This window comes from Copidosoma floridanum, unplaced genomic scaffold, assembly GCF_036245765.1.
Source record: "Copidosoma floridanum isolate Cflo_tuat_1 unplaced genomic scaffold, Cflo_Japanese_pri ptg000020l, whole genome shotgun sequence".
In the NCBI taxonomy this organism is placed as follows: domain Eukaryota; kingdom Metazoa; phylum Arthropoda; class Insecta; order Hymenoptera; family Encyrtidae; genus Copidosoma; species Copidosoma floridanum.
This window is the reverse complement of record NW_028321897.1, coordinates 32,536,381-32,556,493: the sequence shown is the minus strand read 5'-3', so window position 1 is coordinate 32,556,493 and position 20,113 is coordinate 32,536,381. Positions and strand designations below refer to the sequence as shown.

General features: G+C 33.4%; 2 protein-coding genes across 5 annotated transcripts in view; one reads left to right on the top strand and one right to left on the bottom strand.

The window, feature by feature from the left end:
* Positions 1–6,729, bottom strand: part of Pdk1 (Phosphoinositide-dependent kinase 1) — a 153,709-nt gene extending 146,980 nt beyond the window's left edge. For 2 of the 3 annotated variants that reach the window (XM_014348766.2, XM_023389869.2), the window contains exon 1: positions 6,313–6,729. The gene's annotated coding sequence lies outside the window, so the exon portion shown is untranslated. Of the gene's footprint in view, positions 1–4,175; positions 4,335–6,312 lie in introns of all 3 variants that reach the window. The other variant, XM_089593842.1, reaches the window with a different exon arrangement.
* Positions 6,730–11,586: 4,857 nt separating this feature from the next.
* The window catches only part of LOC106636373 (GTP-binding protein 2), a 249,705-nt gene continuing 241,178 nt past the window's right edge, over positions 11,587–20,113 (top strand). The window contains exon 1 of one of the 2 annotated variants that reach the window (XM_089593772.1): positions 11,587–11,860. The gene's annotated coding sequence lies outside the window, so the exon portion shown is untranslated. Of the gene's footprint in view, positions 11,865–20,113 lie in introns of both variants that reach the window. The other variant, XM_089593771.1, reaches the window with a different exon arrangement.

Here is a 20,113-nt window from a genome sequence, read left to right as displayed (position 1 = left end):
TAAATTGTTAAACGGAGACAAAACTTGAAAGTTATATTTTTACACAAGCGTGAGAGGAACGACGACAGATCAAACGGTAAAGTACGCTGCATAGCTATTGCGCAAGGGATTGAAGTACTTGGAGCAGTAAACGACGCACAGTACTGCACTCTTATAATAAAGACACGTAATGGTGAGTACTGTAAAAATACAGATTCTGTTATGCAGAAAAAGGGAAATCTTTGGCTAAGAAAATGCCTGCCAACTTTTTCATGCAAAGATTTCGCAATCTCGATTGTTAACAAATTTTTTTATAAAAAGTATATATTTTTTCATATCAATGACGAACTTTTTCAACATAAACAATAATATAGTTATATTCAATCCACTTACTCAAAAAAATGTTTACATATACTCTTCATGCCGATTGTAGAATGCCTGAGCTTCGGCAAGATCTTAAAAAAAATTTATCATAAAAAACATGGAGTAAAAGTCGGTAGAGTTGAAATTCTTGTTTGCTAAGACGTAAAAATTATTGTACAGAGGAATTAGAACTTGATTAAATACAACAATTCATAAATTCTATTGGGGTCACCTTTTAAATAAGCTGATACGTACCCTCAAATTTTAGTAAAAGTGGTAGTTAGCCCAGTTTTAACAATTATATTCAGCCAAAAAATATAGTTATTAGTGACATGAGATTTACATCACAATTAAATCTCGACTCCATCAAAATTAAATCACAATCATGTCATTATTAAATCACTTTTAAATCACGCTCAATAAGTGATCGTAACGGTTTAATAAACGACTACTACTTTTAATTAAATGCCTTTTGCAGCTTCTGCATTATATCGCGCAACATCCAGTTGGTAAGCACGTAATCTTGAGTTACTGCCAAGTAATAATTAGCCGACACAAAAATAAAGTTAACCAGCGACCCATACTATATACGAAGGTCGGGTTTGCAATTTAATAATTATTTATTATCATTTCAATATAAGGTTATTTTTTTTAACTAAAGCTGGTCTCTACGTGAAAAAAACATTGCTTCGTAGGAGTAAAAATTAGGATACAGTTAAAAACTAGGTTGAAAATGTTCAGAAATTTAGCTTGGCTTGAAATAATGTGGTAAATCACTGCAAATAAGTAAATTGTTTTCTTTCGCCAAAGTCTATATGTATAAAAAAAAAAAATATGTACATAAAATGAATTATGATAAAAGCAAGCATATGCCGTAAAAAAGCCTGCATTGTACTTACAATACGTAATTTAAGTTGCAATCACTATTACATCAGTCTTAAATTTACTGCAATTATAGATGAATCTGTGTTGCATTAAATTTGACTCACACTTAAAAAATATAAGCTACTCGAAAGAAAGATTTCATCGAATACCATAATTTTTTTTTTTAATGCACATCACAAAGCAAAATTATTGTGTCTCTAAATTGTGTCTCTTATATGTAAAATTAACTTTGTCCTATTTCCATAAAAAATATTTTTTGCCCCGGGAAGAAAACAAAGCGAGCTTTGACAAATCAGAATTCAGTGAAAACTACAACTTCTTATACTCTTCTCTTACTACAATCGTATAATTATTATTGTTTATTTTTTATGTACTTGTGAGGTGTAAACAAAATTTTTTAATAATATAAAATTATTTGTTGTTAGTCAGTAACAAATTTTTTTAGTAAGTAAATCAATCATACTTGTTAAACTGTAGAATAATTAAAATTTAATTTATATGCACTTGCAGGTTCTAAAAAAAAAATTGTAAATACCTTTATGAAAAAAGAAGTCATCGTTTATCGGTTTTTCAGAACATAATACTTATAGATATCAGAAAACTTTAATAAAATAATTGTGGATCTAAAGTTAATTTGTAATGTACTTATTACGCATTAGTAGTAAATTTTAGTAATTTTTTTTTAACATTGTCCTTGAATCCCCTATTTTTGTAATGCGTGCACTGTAAGACACTAAAATCATTGGGTAATATTTCAGAACGTGTAACTCATATATCATGACGCAATTAATTTTGCAGTTACCATAAAGTACTGTAACTGGCTATTATTTAAACTAAAAATCAAAATTACTTGTGGTTCATGATTTAAATCACAATTAATTCAGAATGATATCAAATTTCATCACTTTAAAATCACTAGTATATCATTTAAATCACGCTTTATTGATGATTGTAACGTTTTAAAACACGAATGACATTTTAAATTAAATTCTTTACGCAGCTTTTTCTGCCTTGTAAAATCACGAAATATCCTGTTGGTGAGCACGTTATCAGAAGATGCTGCTAAACAATAATTGGCTTGCACGAAAATAAAGTTAACCTGCGACCCATGCTATATACGAAGGTTATTTGTCTGAGGAAGAAGAGGACGAATTTTTCAAAGAAAAAGAAAAACACCTTACTTTTGCAGCCGGTTTTTAAATAAATTTCATGTTCATATTTATTGCACCGTAATGTAAAACAGAGAACTTATTTTTGTAATAAAAATTTTTAAATGTACGCCCTGTCTCCTCTGTGAATCATAAGTGTTATGAAAGTAGAAACGAATGTTTTAATGCTTACTGTAAAGCACAAAAATCATTGGAAAATATTGCAGAACATACAACCTATATCATATATTTATGATGTATTGAATTTTGAAATAAATAATTCGTAACTGAGTTGACGTAGTTCTGTAACTGGCAATTATTTAAGCTTAAAATTAGAATTTTTTGTGATTTACGATTTAAATCACCATGAAATCATGATTAAATCACAATTACATCATTTTTAAATCACGTTTAAATCATGTTTGTAACATGTCAAAAAACAATTGACATTTTAAGTTAAATCCTTTTTGTAGCTTCCTCTGTCTAACAATGTTATACAATGTTTAGTTAATGAGGACGTTGTCATATAAGATGTTGCTAAGTTATAACGGGCCTAGATGGAGAGAAATGTAGACAGTGGTCAACGAGGTGATCAATACTTTATATGAAGAGTATGGTTTTATATCTACTAGTATTCAAATACTAAGATTTTTTTTCAACTAGTGTCGGGAGTTACGTAAAAAAATGTATAATGAAATTGTGGTAAAAAGTTGGGATGAAGTTAAAAATATTTTAAAAACTCACCTCGACCTAAAAAAATAGTCTCAACCACTGTCGAAAAATATTTTCTTCTCTTAAAATCCGTTGAAAAAAAAAACAAAATTTATTCGGTATGATTAAAGGACCAATAGGACTAAATTTATTTACATTGTATGATGTAAACTGCTATAAATCATTATTAAGTAAGAATTAACTTTGGCTTTAATGATACATCAAAGTTAAATGCATTCACTTGGAACGGGATTGAAACATATAAGCCACTCAAATAAAAAATTTTAACGAATTCTTATATTTTTTGATTGCGTATTATTAAGCACAATTGTCTTTAGATAATATGTTCATTACACTGATGACATTTAGTTATGACACTTTTATACGAGGTTCGACTTCTTTTATGTCAGGGCATTGCAAATCACAGTTTAGCGAAAATTATTGTATTTCTCACTTCCTTCTCCGTATAATTCTATAATTGTTAACAACGTTTTTTTATATTCTTGGAGGGTGTAAATAAAATTTTCTAACAATTTAACATTATTTATATTTGATCAGTAAAAAATTTTAATTAAAAAACATTTGAATCATCTTTAAGTTATATAATAATTAATCAATATTTTCTCGAATATTTCTTATGTGCTTTTAGGTTCTACAGAAAAAAAAAAATTTATAATGCTATGATGACATTATGAATAAAAGATAACTCATGATTTATCATTTTATTTATTCAATACTTATGAATAGCATAATGCTTTAATAAAATAAATTTAAATCAAAAGTTAATTTGTAATCTGCGTGTTACCAATCAGTAATCATTTTTATTACTTTTTCAAACAAAATTTTTATTAAATACTATATTAAATAATTAATGTGTTACTTTTAATTACAATAATTTAATTAACTTACGAACAAACAGTTGATTTACCAATAATGTGTCCTAAACTGTGAAAGTAATAATAATATACACCAACGAAATGTTTCCAGTGCCTTTGTATGTATCACTTAATATTATCAAAAATTGATAATATATTACTAGATTATATAGTTACTTTCTTACTTTTAATTATGATAATTTAATTAACTTACGAACGAACAGTTGATTCATCAATAATGTGTCCTAAACTGTGGAAGTGATAATAATATACACCAATGAAATTTTGCCAGTGCTTTGGTATTGTATCGCTCAATATTATCAAAAATTAATAATATACTACTGCAAAACACTGTAACTTGCTATTATTTGAGCTGAAAAATAAATTTTTTTCATGATTTACGATTTAAATCAGTTAAATCGCTGCTTAATCTAAGATCTTTAAATCACGTCGGCCTCGGATTATATGATGATGATACGATGTATTATGTAAAAACCGAATATATGTTTAACAAATAAAATAAAGGAAAAAGTGTACATATCCACAGTAGGTCAGTTCACTATAATATAAAGAAAAAAAAAAAACAAATTTGGCCCTAGCGTTGGCCGCGATAAAAGTTTGGTCAAATATCTGCTGCAGAGGGCGCAGCCTCTGCATCGGCTCGAAGCGAGTAACCTGTATATTTAAGGGGGCTCCTTCACGGAAGTCCTCAAACAGAGATATATTATTTCATGTAAATAAAAGTCTACTGAATTTAATGGTGGTCTCAATTATATTTCGAATGGGTCAAAATTTTGAGAAATCCGAGCTCAAAGTTGTAACTATTAGCACGTGTTCCTATGGGGCAGCGTGGAAAACAATTTGTTTTCGTTTATAATTAACCTAAATTAAATGTCCCAGCAGACTGAATATATACGTTTTGTAGATGAAGTCTTCCTCTGTAATATGCTGTATTAAAAATTGTGGATAAAGGACCATTTTAGCGAGATATTTGTGATGGAAATAAATAAATAGTGTCCGGGAGGTCAGGAGGTCACGTGGGTAGCAGACGTACTTGTTCACGACATATATATACCATATACCTATATATTACATCGCTATACTACACCAACACAGGTGGTCTGGTCTGGTGGTGTACCCTCGTATGCACTAGACTGGTCAAAACAATAATTAATTTTTCGTACCAAGTTAAACTACACACATAAATATCATTTTTCCCACTTCATACGTTATTAAAAATATCATAATGATTTTCAGACACATTTGTTAATTGAAAAACAAAACTTTGTTTTTTGTTTGTCTTTGACCTCAGCAGTAGTCGTAGGAGCCCCCTTAATGAGTGTACCAGCACATAAGAATAAGCAAATATAGAATAAGTGTTCATGCTTATGTGGTTTTACATACACATCTGTGAGTGTATAGAGTACCTATTGGGATTATGCCTCTACCACGTGACCTCAGTATATATATGACTAATATAGATGCGAAATAACACAGGTCTTATGGGAGGAATCTTGTTTTTATTTTTTTTCGCACTTAAAAAGATATTGAGCTTAAAAAGGTTGTTAATTCCATGTTACTGACATAATGAGAGTTACGTAGTTATTTTTTTCCTTTGGTGAATTCGTTCATGAAGGTTGAAACAGCGTTTTGAACGTATGCGGAGTGCCGTTTAACCCTACTTTGAGCTGTTTGTTTCAGCTGTTGCTGCTGATGCGCCACTGCTGCTGATGCTCAGAGGTAAACAAACAGCTCAAAGTAGGGTTAAACGGCACTCCGCATACGTTCAAAACGCTGTTTCAACCTTCATGAACGAATTCACCAAAGGAAAAAAATAACTACGTAACTCTCAGTATGTCAGTAACATGGAATTAACAACCTTTCTAAGCTCAATATCTTTTTAAGTGCGAAAAAAAATAAAAACAAGATTCCTCCCATAAGACCTGTGTTATTTCGCATCTATATTAGTCATATATATACTGAGGTCACGTGGTAGAGGCATAATCCCAATACCTTATGAGCGAGTGAGATAAGAATTTAGTATTTATTTTTTCTTTTTTAAAAATAAAAACTATATTAAAAAATGCTTACATGGGTTGGCAATAGGGTAAGGCTACGGTAAGTTTGTAGAAAAGTACCTTAACGGCGATTGACACAACCGGGTAAAAATGCACTCTCTATAAACATATTTCTTATTCACAAACTATGAAATGTACTACTTATTTATCTGCTGAGTATAAAAGATGATGCATGTCACAGATAAAATTATCCTTTGCATTAAGGATATAAATGTGTGATTTTTTCAAGTATGTCTGAGACATAGTGTGATTAACAGCAATAAGCAAACGTACCTAGACAATTTCTTGAACCTTCAGAAGTCTTGATCCAAATACAATACGTTGATGTTGCTTGTTGGAGTAGAGAATGTACCATGTGTCTCTAGAGAGACGTATTTTATATTTTCTGGTTGGAGTCCAGCTAAGTGGTGTAGCTTCTTTAAAAAACGAGCAGTAGGTTGCTGCAAATACTGCTACCCTTAGTGATGAGTCAAGGCTACATTTCTAGGCTATTTCAAGTTGTAAAAGCCCAGATCATTCAAGGACTTGCACTTCTTTCTCTGGTGCCACTGAAACAATAACAATTACTGAAAGTGAGTCTGAGTCAGAGCAAGATAGCAATAGACAGAAAGCCTAATTAATCCACCGTATACTATTGTTAATTGCAGTGACATGCTCACTCATACTATGGAACGGATTTGACAAACTATGTACAAAGCCAAGAATAGACCAAGATTTGAGGCCCGAGGCTGGTCAAAAAGTCTAAACCAGCCGCCAATTTCACTAGACATAACAAATTTTGTGATTCTCGAAAATCCGAAATATTTCTGTCATATTTTATTCTAAGAAAGAGTTATGTTATAATTATTGTAGTGCCATGTGGCCAACTATATATTAGGCCGATAGTTTTTTTCACTGATATATCGTATATCGATGTATTTTTAGTAAGATAGAAATAATATCTAAAACGATATATTTTAGTCAATATCAAAATTAGTTTGTCCAGATAATCAAAAGCAAGGAAAATTGTATAAAAAACTTACGCACGGGGTCTGATCGGGGCATTCGATATCTCGCAAAAGTAAGCATTTTTGTCGATTATCCATTATCGGCAATAATTCCTAAACTGCGCGTGCGCATTATCGTTGTTTTTGGTTATTTTTATTTATAAGGATTATCGAAAATAATGCTTACTTTTGCGAGATATCGAATGCCCCGATCAGACCCCAGCTATTGATCAATCAAAATGAAAAACAGTGCTGAAATTTATGTATGTGTATATACATGTGTCGATGCTCTGTTTCCGTATGTTTGAATTGTCACTTATAAGTTTGTTGTTTGTGCCTTTAGTCCACTATTATTTGATAAATGCGTTTTATATTAAATTTGTATCCACTAATTTTTAAACATAAACCCAATTATTATAAATATATATATATGCTCGATATATATGGATACGTTGATATAATTTTTTTACCAATATCAATATGTTTTCGAAATAGTTTTAAAATATTGATACAATATACATCGACAAATTTTTTCAATTTGTCCATCCCTTATGGCCTACGGCCAAGTTTATAATAGTGTTGAAAACATAGAGGTATAAGAATAGAGTAAAAAAGGTGGCGTGATATGCGACAGCAGCATTCGCTACGTAACGGGGCATCTATCTTTGTCTGGCAGTTGTGTTATTGGTCAAGTCCTACATGAGATTGAATCAACTGTAGGATTCAGGATTCAGGACGAAGAAGTAGCCAATAACGTGGCTTTGGCAACAAGGACAGATGCCCCGTTACACTTAATTATGCTGTCGCTGCCGCTAATGGGCTAGCATTCGCTACGTGCATGATCTGAAAAAGCGATCGCAGCAATACCTGTGCTAATATGTGAAACTAAACGATATGTTTGTCGTCTGCTAGCAGACTGCTAAGCATTACTATCATTAAAAAGTTATGTGTTTATACATCGACAACCATTCTAAGGGTTAAATTTTTAATAAAATTATGAGTAGTATATACATATTTTACTCAGGCATGTTCATTCAAAAACGCAATAAAATACATTGGATACTGTGTATTTCTTAGAGTTTTTAGCTGAGGCCTGATCCTCTAAGCGTATCGTATGAACGTGTGTACATATATACTGTGTGAACACGCTGGTATAGGGCTAACGGAGCTCTCTGATAGTCTGATTGGTCAGAGTAGGTCTGTGTTTACTACACTGCAAACTTATAAAACATATCTCGTATCACACAGTACACGGACTTGTGTTGAAGTAATACTCAAGCGCTTATAGTGCTTGTAGTACAAATTTTGTCCTTAGTTATTCACATAGGATTGTACCACTTGAGACATTGTATTAGTTTGTGATATAATAAACACAGAACCTTTCGTGTATCTATCGAGGTACTGTGTTCCGATAGGTATCAAGCACATATTGCGAATATTGCCTTCTGCTGTGCCAGACCAATAGATCTCGTTTTTCCCTTGGTGGCGCTGTTTCAAAATTGCGCACGTAACGAACAGCGCTTTTCCCCTCTATTCTTATACCTCTATGGTTGGAAAAGTCGACATTAGTTAAAGGTCGATCTATCACTTAAAAGAATCGACTTTTAAAAATCGAGCTGACGTCTCTTGAAGCGGCAGTACCTATCACGCCAAGCTCTTAATAGAAACAAAACCCTAATCCATTTAGAGCATGGGAATCTATGAAATACGAATGTTTACACTTATGAAGTATTTCCAAAAAGTTTTTATCCATAGTATCAACGTCTGTACCTTGTGAAAGATTATTTTCACATGCTGGTCTTATTGCTAACCCGTTGAGGAGCCGCTTGTCACCTTAGCATTTGAATGAGTTGATACGATAAGTAGAAAAAAATATGTGATTGAAATAAAATTGGAATTTTTAGAGTTACGTTTAATCCTGAATGTCTTACCAGGCACAGTTACTTTGTAAACATTTTTTTATAAATAGTTTGTAATCACCCAATAACCCTGCATGCGTTTGTGTGTAATAATGTGTGCGTGTATGTGTGAGAGTGTAGAGTGCGTGTACGTGTGAGAGCGAGAGGGCGGTGGTGCCAACTGTCGTGGCGTGGCGAGCGTCGAACGGCCTCATTCGCGAGAGAGCCACGGGCAAGCGCAGACGTACGACAAGAGCGCGGCTTACAAAGAGAACACCCGATTGTAGCTCAAAGTGAGCGTATTATTTTCTTTCTTAAATATATTTGTTCATTATTAGCTGGTGGTAGCCTGACTGATTTATTATTGAGTGAAAACACCTTCCTGCTCCTTACAAGTTTAATGTACTTATATGTAAATACCTAATATTGTAAATTATTTAATATTTATCATGCATAAGTTTTTGAATTACCTACAAGTCAATTTAAGTCATAAAGTTTACCATCATTTACGAATAGTCGACTTTGAAAGTCGAAAAATTTCAAGTCGATTCCAAAGTCAAAGATCGGCTTTTGCTGTACGTTACTTGTAACCACAGAGGAGGGGAGTCGACTCATACACATAGAGTGTAATCCGCAATCACCACCAGCAGTTACACAACGTTGTCACGTCTCACATATGTAACTGCTGATGATGATTGCGGATTACACCTTTACAAGAAAACTAGACTGCTCGTTTTTATGTTTGGCGCTGAAGCACAAGTAGAAGAAGACACAATATTGAGCATGGGTATATCTCTCTCTTGCACATTCACACTTTTGGCAACGTGCAAGAGACAGATATCCACGCTCGATGTTGTGTCTTTTTCTACTTGTGCTTCAGCGCCGTGCATAAGAACGAGCAGTCTATTTTTCTCACATGTCTATGAGTCGACTTAAAACGCGTGACGCGTTACGCGTCCTGTTGGTTGAAAGAGAGGCCAAATGAAGTGATCCTGTATGTATAGATATGCTTCCAAAGTTTTCATGCTTGTTGGGTTATGGACGGTCTCTTCATTCTCTGTCTTTTTCTTCCAACGAGACATTTATACTTATGCGTTAGGCTACAGTAACAAGGAGCGCAATAGAGCGAGCAGGATAGGAATTTCTACATAAACGGCTGTGTTGAGTCTATTGCTTTGCAGGATAGCCCTATTGCGCGGCGCAATAGACTTAATTAACACAGCCGCTTATGAGAAATTCCTATCCTGCTTGCTTTATTGCGCTCCATGTAAATGCAGCCTTAGCCCGACAAGAAATGACCACTAGACGGCCGTTGCTGAACACGAGGCCCTAGGCACGCCCTGGCCGGTATTGTAATTAGGTTGTCGAAAGGATATGGCCAGGCCCTGATTTTGTATTACACACAAATATGTATATATATATAAATATATACTGTGAAGCCTTCGACCTTCAAGACGTGACATATACATGAACATACACATGTATACGTACATACACACACACTTTTTTATTAATCTTTTATTTGTTTATGCTTGTTTATTCGTTTCTTAAATATACATAAAATAAAATGTGAGTGAGAAAATTTAACGACTAAAAGGAAAAATTCGGTGAGTCCACAAATATTGAGAAAAAATTCTTAATATAGCATGATTACTACGATTTCGAGTAAAACAAATAATAAAAAGAGTTTAAAAGCAGCGATAATCCGAGTCTACGATTTTCTCTTATCATTTGCTAAAAGTATTTATCGTGTTGTTTTGATCCAAAAGCGTTGGATATACAAATACTTATCAAGACCCCAACTGTAGTACTGTACAGTAGACATGTTATTATACATATATACGTATACCCTGGCAAGGCCCTTATCATAGCCTGCGGTCAACCTTATTACACCGTGTGATAAACTCTACATTTAAGCCTGCCCACGTGCCCACTGCCCAGGCCCTAGAATCAATGCAAGGTTTGCCTGGTTAGGCCCTGGTCTTAGCCTTTGGATCACATTCTTGTCGGGAGGTACTCGTACTTCCCTACTCTATTGGTAATATTTCTATGCTTTACACTGTGTTCTTGACTGTGAGAGTGTCCCGAGTAGAAATGAAAGTGGGCAGCCCAGCTGAAAGCTGAAACGCATGGTCCAAATCAAGCAACTAAGCGTCTAAGCCTGACCGCAAGTGGGTTTGTATTACGGATTACGGTGCTGATTTGGGAGCAACTTGGCCTGACTTCGTATGACTTTCGCGCAGTAATCGCCCACTTTCGTCTGCACTGATGTTGGATATATCTAAGCATATAAGCTTGTTTATATATTAATTGTGTGTGCTGCGCGCGTGCATATCATACCATATTTGTATACTTATACATAGAAGTCTCTGCATCATACTGATCTGCAGACGAAAGTGGGCGATTACTGGGCAAAAGTCACGCCAAGTCAGGCATAGCTGCGTCCAAGTCAGCGCCGTATTACAATCCTACTTGAGGCCAAAAGTCAAGTGCCAAGCTGCAGCGCAGCCAAGGTGGGTGGCGTGGCAGCCAAGCTTGGGCCCAGTTTTCGCCCACTTTCAATTTCTACTTGGGAGAGTTGGGAGAGGATTGGGATGTGAATACGATTTATTTGAACGCAACCGCTCTGTGATCGCTCTAGACCTTATGGTCTAAGCTCTAGACAGCTGTCTTGGAATGTGGGCACTGCGTAAAAGCTATATATAGTAATATCTGTCAAAGGTAAATAAAGGTGAAGTGTTTGTAATGACACCAATTAATCTTTCAGTTTACTGCAACTCAAAGAAAATTGCTGAGTGAGGAAAAGAAAGCCGTAATGAAAACGTTTTAGTAATGGTTTGTGCTGTACAATTTATTCCTTCGTCTGCAATGTGCACAAATCTAACAGGACAAGATTTTGTATTGAGTCGTGAAACATAATTAAAACAGGGCGCAGTGGCAGGTTATTTTTTATTTTGTGATTATCTGATTGTATACTTGTAATGTAACGTTATTTTTGTCTTATTTATAATAAAAAATAAATTCTGAGAAAGTTGTGGTAGTATAGCTAAATGTCGGATTAACTGGTAGTCGTTTGTACCAGTTTGAATTCTTGTTTTAATTTGACAGAAGCTCAGAAACGTCGGTGTAGGTCTGTTAAATTTAGACTTAATTCCCACTACAGATATATTTTTTTTGTAGCATTGTGACTGCATTAAGAACAAGGTTCTCGTTTATTGGTTGTCAAGCTGGTGTAAATTGTGTTATGTATTGTGACATTAGTTTGGATGATAGGTTACAATTTAATAAAACACTTGGTCGTTTTACCTACTAGTAAGAAAACTTTAATGTAGTTTGTATAACCATGTGCATAAATGTAATACTTTTCAGTTGTAGATATATTCTGCAAGAGAGGTTTTACCAGTTATTTTTAATAGGCATATAATTGGAGAAGGATAGAATGCCTTCTATTACAGGGCAGAAGGTACAGGAAAAATCCCTGTCCCCTTTACAAAAAGCATGGCATAAACAGAACACATCCATAATTACCCCTTTTGTCGTAAACTATACACGTCAATGGACCAGGAAGAGGTGAACAATTAGGGTAGCTTACTCTAGAAAAGTAGTAGATAGAAAATGTTTTATTTTATTATAGTTAATTACGTTTTAAACTCAACATTGAGTAGATAGCCTTAGAGTATTTGAGAAATTCGTATAGTGGTAAACGGTACTGTTGTTGCAGCCCCCCTGCCCCCAATAGTAATAGTCTACATTAGTGTTATTTTTAAAATATCAAAAAATCATCGCTTCATTATTTGAATGAAAATTTTATTACAACCATTCACCAACAAACTTTTGAAAAACATCACATTAAATGCCATTCAAAAATATTTAGTTTCTAAGTATAATTAACTCTAAGATAACTATATCAACCCATGTAAGTTGTACCAATATTCGGTAATACTGGCTTTCCTTATAACCCACGTATGATAACCTGAAAAATTATTCATTCTCTTTTTCTTTTTTTTCTTTTAAATCAAGTTAATAATCTCAAGAAGTTGTAGGCCAAAGACTGCATCCCGAAATTCAAAAATTACAGTCATTAACTGCTAGGCCAATCACTCAGTGAAGGTTATGTGTGCAGCCAGCCAGTTATTTTTATACTGCAGGGATGTCCCAAAACATAGAATACATCTCTCCATGTCTATAAGGTAGGTGTATTATTGACAGTTTCACACGGTCGTTACACTAATTACCGTTCGAGATTCACCGTCACCAAAATAGATGTGTGTCGTACTGTTTTACTGGCAGTCGAAAAAAGACATGTAGATATATATAAGTAGTACCGTAACGTGATGGTCAATCTAGAATAAAATTCAGTATAACGGTGGTCTAAATCAGAGTCCAGGGCCCAGGACTTTTCTCGTTTACAACTTGTGAGGCATATATATTCAATTAGATATACCTATAGAGATGTAAGAAAATTCTAATATATATATGGATATACCGTATGAGGCAGGTGGCGTTAATGTAAAGAGCAGTGTAGTGTACCAAAGCATGAACTGTCGGTATCAAAGGAGTCGGTGCTGTAATAAATAGTTATCATGTGTTACAGGCAAGCCGAAACTGCTACCATCTGCATCACCATAGTATAGGTATACCAACTAAACTGTCAAAAAATCTCTTAAAAGACTTCAATTATTCATTTTCACACTTGGCTTACTTGAATAGTAAATATAGTTAACAACCTTTCTATACACAACTTATTATTTGCATGAATGTACACAACGATAATATTTGTCTTTCTAACTAATTTAAGTAATTAACGTATTCAAAAAAATGTTTTGTGTAAGTTTTAATAATGTACATGTAAATCTATGCAGACTGATAGACTGATTTACTCAAATTACTTAGAGGAAGACCACGTCAAGGTTGCAATTTTTTTCCATCAGGATGATATCAGAAGAGGTGCTTTCGTTGTTTTATTGTTATAGAGTTTATAAGTAATTTTATCAGGGAGAAAGTATATTTATATATGGCTTTTTGAATGTGTATTTATTAGATAACTCTAAGTAGTAAAAAGTATATGAGTGACTTGTACATTTGTAACAAAACACATTTTTGGGAGAGCTTATCTTTTCTTTGTAAGGATTTTTCTGGGTTAAACGGGATCTGGTGGCAAGTTTACAATTAAAAAAAAACTTAAAAATAGACAAGATCCGCAATTTTTTTTGTTTTTTATTGTTAATTCCTAAAGCAAATATACACGTTGTTTCTTATTAAGAATTTTTCTAACTCTGTCCTAAAAAGATAAGAGCGAACAATTACTTATATAGATACAAATATCAATCATAATCATGCACAACCGAAAAATCAAATCTATTTTTTCTCCAATACGCATGTTACATGCATTCAAAAATTTTTTTTTTTCAAGTTTAACAAGATGTAACAATGTTAACATTGTAAAATACTTTTCTTTGTTTTCGTCATGAATGACATCTTAAAAAATTGAAAAAAAAAGTTGATATAAGAATTATGACATCCCAAGTTATGTATTTGATATTTACTATTCCAAAACACCCAAATACCTAACTTCATTCTAATATTATGAAACTCAAATGCTCAGCGATTTTTTAAACATCAAGCTGTATACCTGTTTGTGCAATCGCGTGACATGTAACTTACTTTTTCGAAAGAGTCACTTTTTTGTCGCAAAACTTGAACTACGCGTGCAATCTCTAACAATCTTATAAATCACTCATCTTACAACATAAATTCGCACTATTGCATTAAAGAGTGAGACCAATCAAGAACTTCAACATTTATTACTGCGTATGATCTACATGGAATATCGTACCCAATATCGACAGCAACTTAATACCTAATATAAAATCTGACAAATCAGCATTTTTAACCATTAATCCCTATATATTGATACGACGACAGCTCGTGTCAATCAAAAGTAATTAATTTAAGCTCTATTTAGTCGTTGGAACATCTTTAATCTAACGTATCCTCCTTAAATGCCAGGGTATGAAGATCCCCCTCACACATCAATATTTGCTTTTTCTCTTTCATCAAGTAACCTAAAGAAACTGCAAAGGTTGGGAAGTGAGTTCAGTTGCGTCAATAGTAGGTAAAAGCTTTTTCCAGACAGTTTCATGGATATATGTCATACGGCTAGCGCCGGAGGCGTGGCTCAGAATCGGTTTTTCGCAGACATCACGTGACGAAAGAGGCGAGAGATTCAAACCAATAACCCAATAACCCCAAGAATTTGTAAGTAATGGCGCCAGGTTTCGCGCGTCATTAAAATATCATTACCGACATTGCTTGGCCGGTAACAATAATTTTTTGCAGACGTTACGATTTACGATCGAGCCAATAACACAATTAGCGGTGCGCAGAAAAAGGCGCAAGGTGTCCCGCGTAGTTTAAGTATTGCTTCAATGGTAACAAGAATTTTTTTTTCTCCAGCAGAGAGAACATTTAATAATTACCGACATTGCTTCGTCAGTAATTTTTTTTTTTTTTCCAGCGGAGGAAAAATTAAGGGGTACCCTAATTATCAGCTGCACCTGTGGAATTTGATTAATTCGAAAGTGCAAATATTTGATTAATTGGTGAAGGAAAAGGTTATTAAAATGAAAACCATTTTTAAATTTATTTAATGCATATATTGTTAAAAAATACTTTAAGTTTACGTATGAGCGCACATAAATTTAAAAAATGCGCTTTTCTATGATTACACTTAAGATTGCTAGCTTGAGTACATATATTGCTTACAATACGATTATTTCTAAATCATTTACTCACTCACTTTTTACACAAATGTTTTTAATATATAACAAGTTTACCATCTGCGGTGAAATATCCTTGATGTTCACGACACTTCAGTTCACATTCCTCTTTTGTGCAATTTACTTCTTGTATGTATCCATCATGCAGGTGAAAGTGTAGGCTTCGAAACTCTTAAGTAGCCTTCCAAATTGTATGTCTATCATCACCTGATAACTGGAATATATAACAATACTGTTTTCGAAACAGAAGTTCGAGGAAGGTCAGAATACCTTTGTGACTTGGAGTAAATCCTCCTGTCTCCAAAGAAATATTCCAACGGTGGTAGTCTGCACACATTTTTTTCTTCAAATCCTTATGTTCGGGGCACAGTTTATCTTCCGTATAGCAAGATTGTTGCACTGCTGGCCTGGGGTTCCATATAACATCGCGAAAATCGCACAAATCTTCTTCGCTAACTTCTATTTTATTTTCTTCCCTAACTTCTATTTTAATTTTTTTCAATAATAGATAGACTATCAAAATAGATTTTTGTACAACTGAACACTGCCGGGGATGAAATTAGACTAAAGGTTAGTGTCGAGGAAGCAGTGCTAAAGAAAATAAAATTTCATTTTTAAATTTGTCTACATTTCGAGCAAACAGTCTATTACTCATAAGACTCAGGTCATAAAAGGTGGATAAATCATGAAGCTAAAACGTAAGTGAAAATTAAAGAGTCGTATTACTTACACTACCTAACAATATTCATAACCTTAGAGGTAATGTAAAAATTTGGGTCGGCGACAATTTCCATAAAAAAAAAAAAGTGATGGTAAGGCGTTAGGTTGGTACTGACTAGATATATGTATGGATAGACCATGCAGACACTGACTAAAAGATATAGAGAGACATGCAGAGATGCAGGAGACAAACGTGATGTCCGCCACAGCCAACAGCTGGCGCTAAAGTTACATGACTGAGTTGTGGCTATCGCGTACGCGAAATACAACTCTCATACAGGTGGACCGTTGCATCCGCTACTTCTCGCGTACGCGATTCTAGTAGCCTCATGAGCTCCTTTTCGCGTGCGCTACCACAGTACCTTCGCGTGCGCTAATTTTCGTGTGCACGACTCGAGTAGCCTCGCGTGCGCTACCACCACAATACCTTCGCGGACGCTGCTTTTCGCGTGCGCTACCACCACAATACCTTCGTGGACGCTACTTTTCGCGTGCGCTACTTTTCGTGTGCACGACTCGAGTAGCCTCGCGTGCGCTACCACCACAATACTTTCGCGGACGCTACTTTTCGCGTGCGCTATCACAATACTTTCGCGTGCGCTACTTTTCGTGTACGCGACTCCAACAATAAGCATCGCACTCCTTTCTTGAACTTTTTTCTGCTTATGCGATTCTTGTATAGAGTATAATAAATATTAAACTATATTTCTAAGTATTAAAAATATTAATCTATTTTAACTACGTTTTATCATTATTATTATTATTATTATTATTATTTTTATTATTATTATTATCATTATAGTTATTATTGTTATTATTAATATTATTGAGGCATATTCTGAGAGGGGGTGCAAAAAATAACAAAGTGACAATAAACAGAGCTATGAAGATGAATGTTATTGGTGTCACAAGGCAAAATTTTATTTAATATATTTGTATAACTACACCCTCTTTGTTCAACACATACCTACGTCGCAAATGTACAATTAGGTTCAAAAACGGTTCAGTATTGCTAGGATCTATATTAACGCAAACTTTATTTTTGCAGCTACTCATAGCACGTTGAAATTCATCACCCGTCTTGACCATCATATTGTGAATCGATTTTTCAACAATTTCCTTTTCTTGTGCTATCAGTTCCTTGATACGTGGAAGTTCATGAATATATTGTAATGCACTTACATGTCCATGATTAATATAATCTAAATCTACAGATAGCATATCCCAAAAGCCTTCAAAATCTTTATTGTTTTTGCGTGTTTCCAATTTAGCTTGCCTTGATTTGTAAATTCCTTTTTCGATGGATAATCTTTCCGTCCTTGCAGTAATGAGGACAAGTTTTATGTGCGCTGCAAGAATGAAGTATACTTTTAAAAGTTAAGCCAATACGTTCAGCGGAAATTATTTTGATCAATTTTTATAATAAAATGATCAAAACTTTTAATGTTTCTGTGCTGCAACAGGTTGCAAATAAAGAACGGAATCTTATTTTAAAATAAAACAGAAACTCATAAATTAATAATATTAATAATAATGGCTGATTACTTATTATGTACAGTCTTACTAATAACTCGCAATACACAATATCCAATAAATAATAAATATTAAAATATTAAATTTGTACTTCATGATTTTTTATTAATTGTTACTTTTTTTTTTTTTTTACTGATAATACTAATGAAGTCAATAAGATGGTTTTTGCTTCGGCTACAACCACAAGTTAAGTGCGGTTTAAATGATTTTGAAAATCTTTATTATACATTAGGCTATATCGTATATGAAAATTCTTTTAACGCAAACCACAGGATATCTTTTCGCATACTTCATATGTTTCGATGTTGATGATTTTACGTAAACATGAAGTAAAACAATGTATGCAACAATAACGCAGCTTTTCACATGTATACTTTTCTAACTTCAAGTATAGGTGTAAGTCCGTTTGATCATTAACTTTGAACCATAAAGTTGGTGTGCGGATAATCTCCTTAAACTGTCATTGCATTAGATATACCTCATATTCATTAGAGTGGGGGGTAACTTAATTACACCTAGATGCAGGAAGCTTTATATCGGCAAAAAATAAGTTTTACTAAAACAATTTTTTTGTAATTGTGTTATGAATTTGAATGTAATTTTTGAAAAATCTCTGTCACTCTCTCTCTCTCTATGCGCGTGTGTGTGTGTGTACGGACGCGCGCGTGCATATTGTATCAGTCAGTCATATGTCAGAAACCTGTCGACCAATTTAAATGATCCAGGGCTTGAAATTTTTTTCCGTACAACGGCTCAAAAGAAAAATCCCAAGTTTGTTAATTACATAAAGGTTATTACATTGATTTCTTTATTTTCAAACACAAGTTTCTTTACCATCATAGGGGTGAAAAATTCTAATTCGATTTTATACACACATATAGATTTACCGTATTAATTATGAATACCTTTTTAAGTCATACCGTTACGTTAGTTCGTTTTACATTTATTACAAAATACACTACGATCAGATTTCAATAATCCAGAGCTCAGAAATTTTTTTATTTACTGTAACACAAAGTTTTTTATTTACTTAAAAAAACATCGAACGTTTTAGATCTTGTTATGATTGTTAATCTATCTTTTCTATGTTCAAAAACTATTTTTGCTATTTTGAGGATGAAAAACGTCTAATCTGTTTGCACACATAGGTTTATCATACAAATTATTATTAAAACTTTACTTCTCATTGAAAATTCTTTTTTTTTTTTTTTTTTTTTTTTTAACATGAATTTTTTTATGGAGTAAGATACAAATCAGATTTTTATGGACATATTTTGATAAGGTAGGGCTCAAATTTTTTTCCTTCTAGTATTGGTTGAAAGAAACAATTAAAGTTCAATCCATATTAAGGTTGTTATATTTATTTTGCTATTTTTAAAAGAATTTTTTGCTGCTTCAAGGAAAATAAAACAAATCTGATTAACTTCCTAGTAACTGTTCTTGTAAAATATTAACAAAAATGATGTTTTACTTTTAAACATAATGTTACGCTTTCGTCTTTTTTATATTATAAAATATCAAGATTTTCGTTAAAAACAGGACGAATGTCAGACGTGCATTGAGAGATTGTAGTAGCCAAGGCCTTTAGACGATGAAATTTTTAATATAAGTGTTTTCAGTTCCTGAATACCAAAGATCGTTTGCAATCATATAATATCCTGCTAAAGGGTTTTACCTTGCCATTTTTGAAGAAAAATTATAGATCCAATAGTACTTACTTAAAAAATTATTTATGTGAGGATGCGTAGGCAATGCGGCATTCAAATCACGATGATGAGCCTCAGTGTAATTATTGCTGCGATCTTCATGCAATCCATGAACAGAAAAATATTGAGGTCCACACCGTTGCAACCATTCACTTTCAAAGTATGCTAAATATTCATCGAAATAATTTCCATAGTTTTCGCAGTTACTCTTGATTTCCAAAAATGTCGCATAAATTGTGCTTTCCGGCAATAATCCCAAGGCCATGAGTTGCCTTAACACGATATAAATTTCTGGATTTCTTGACACACTTTTTTTCTGAGAAATCATCTTTAATTTTTGATCTTTTTGAATAAGGGCCTGAAAATACATCAAGAAATCTTTTAACTGAATTATACAACAATAAAACAAATTTTGAGATCAATTCTTTTGAAGTAGGCTGTAACATAATTTT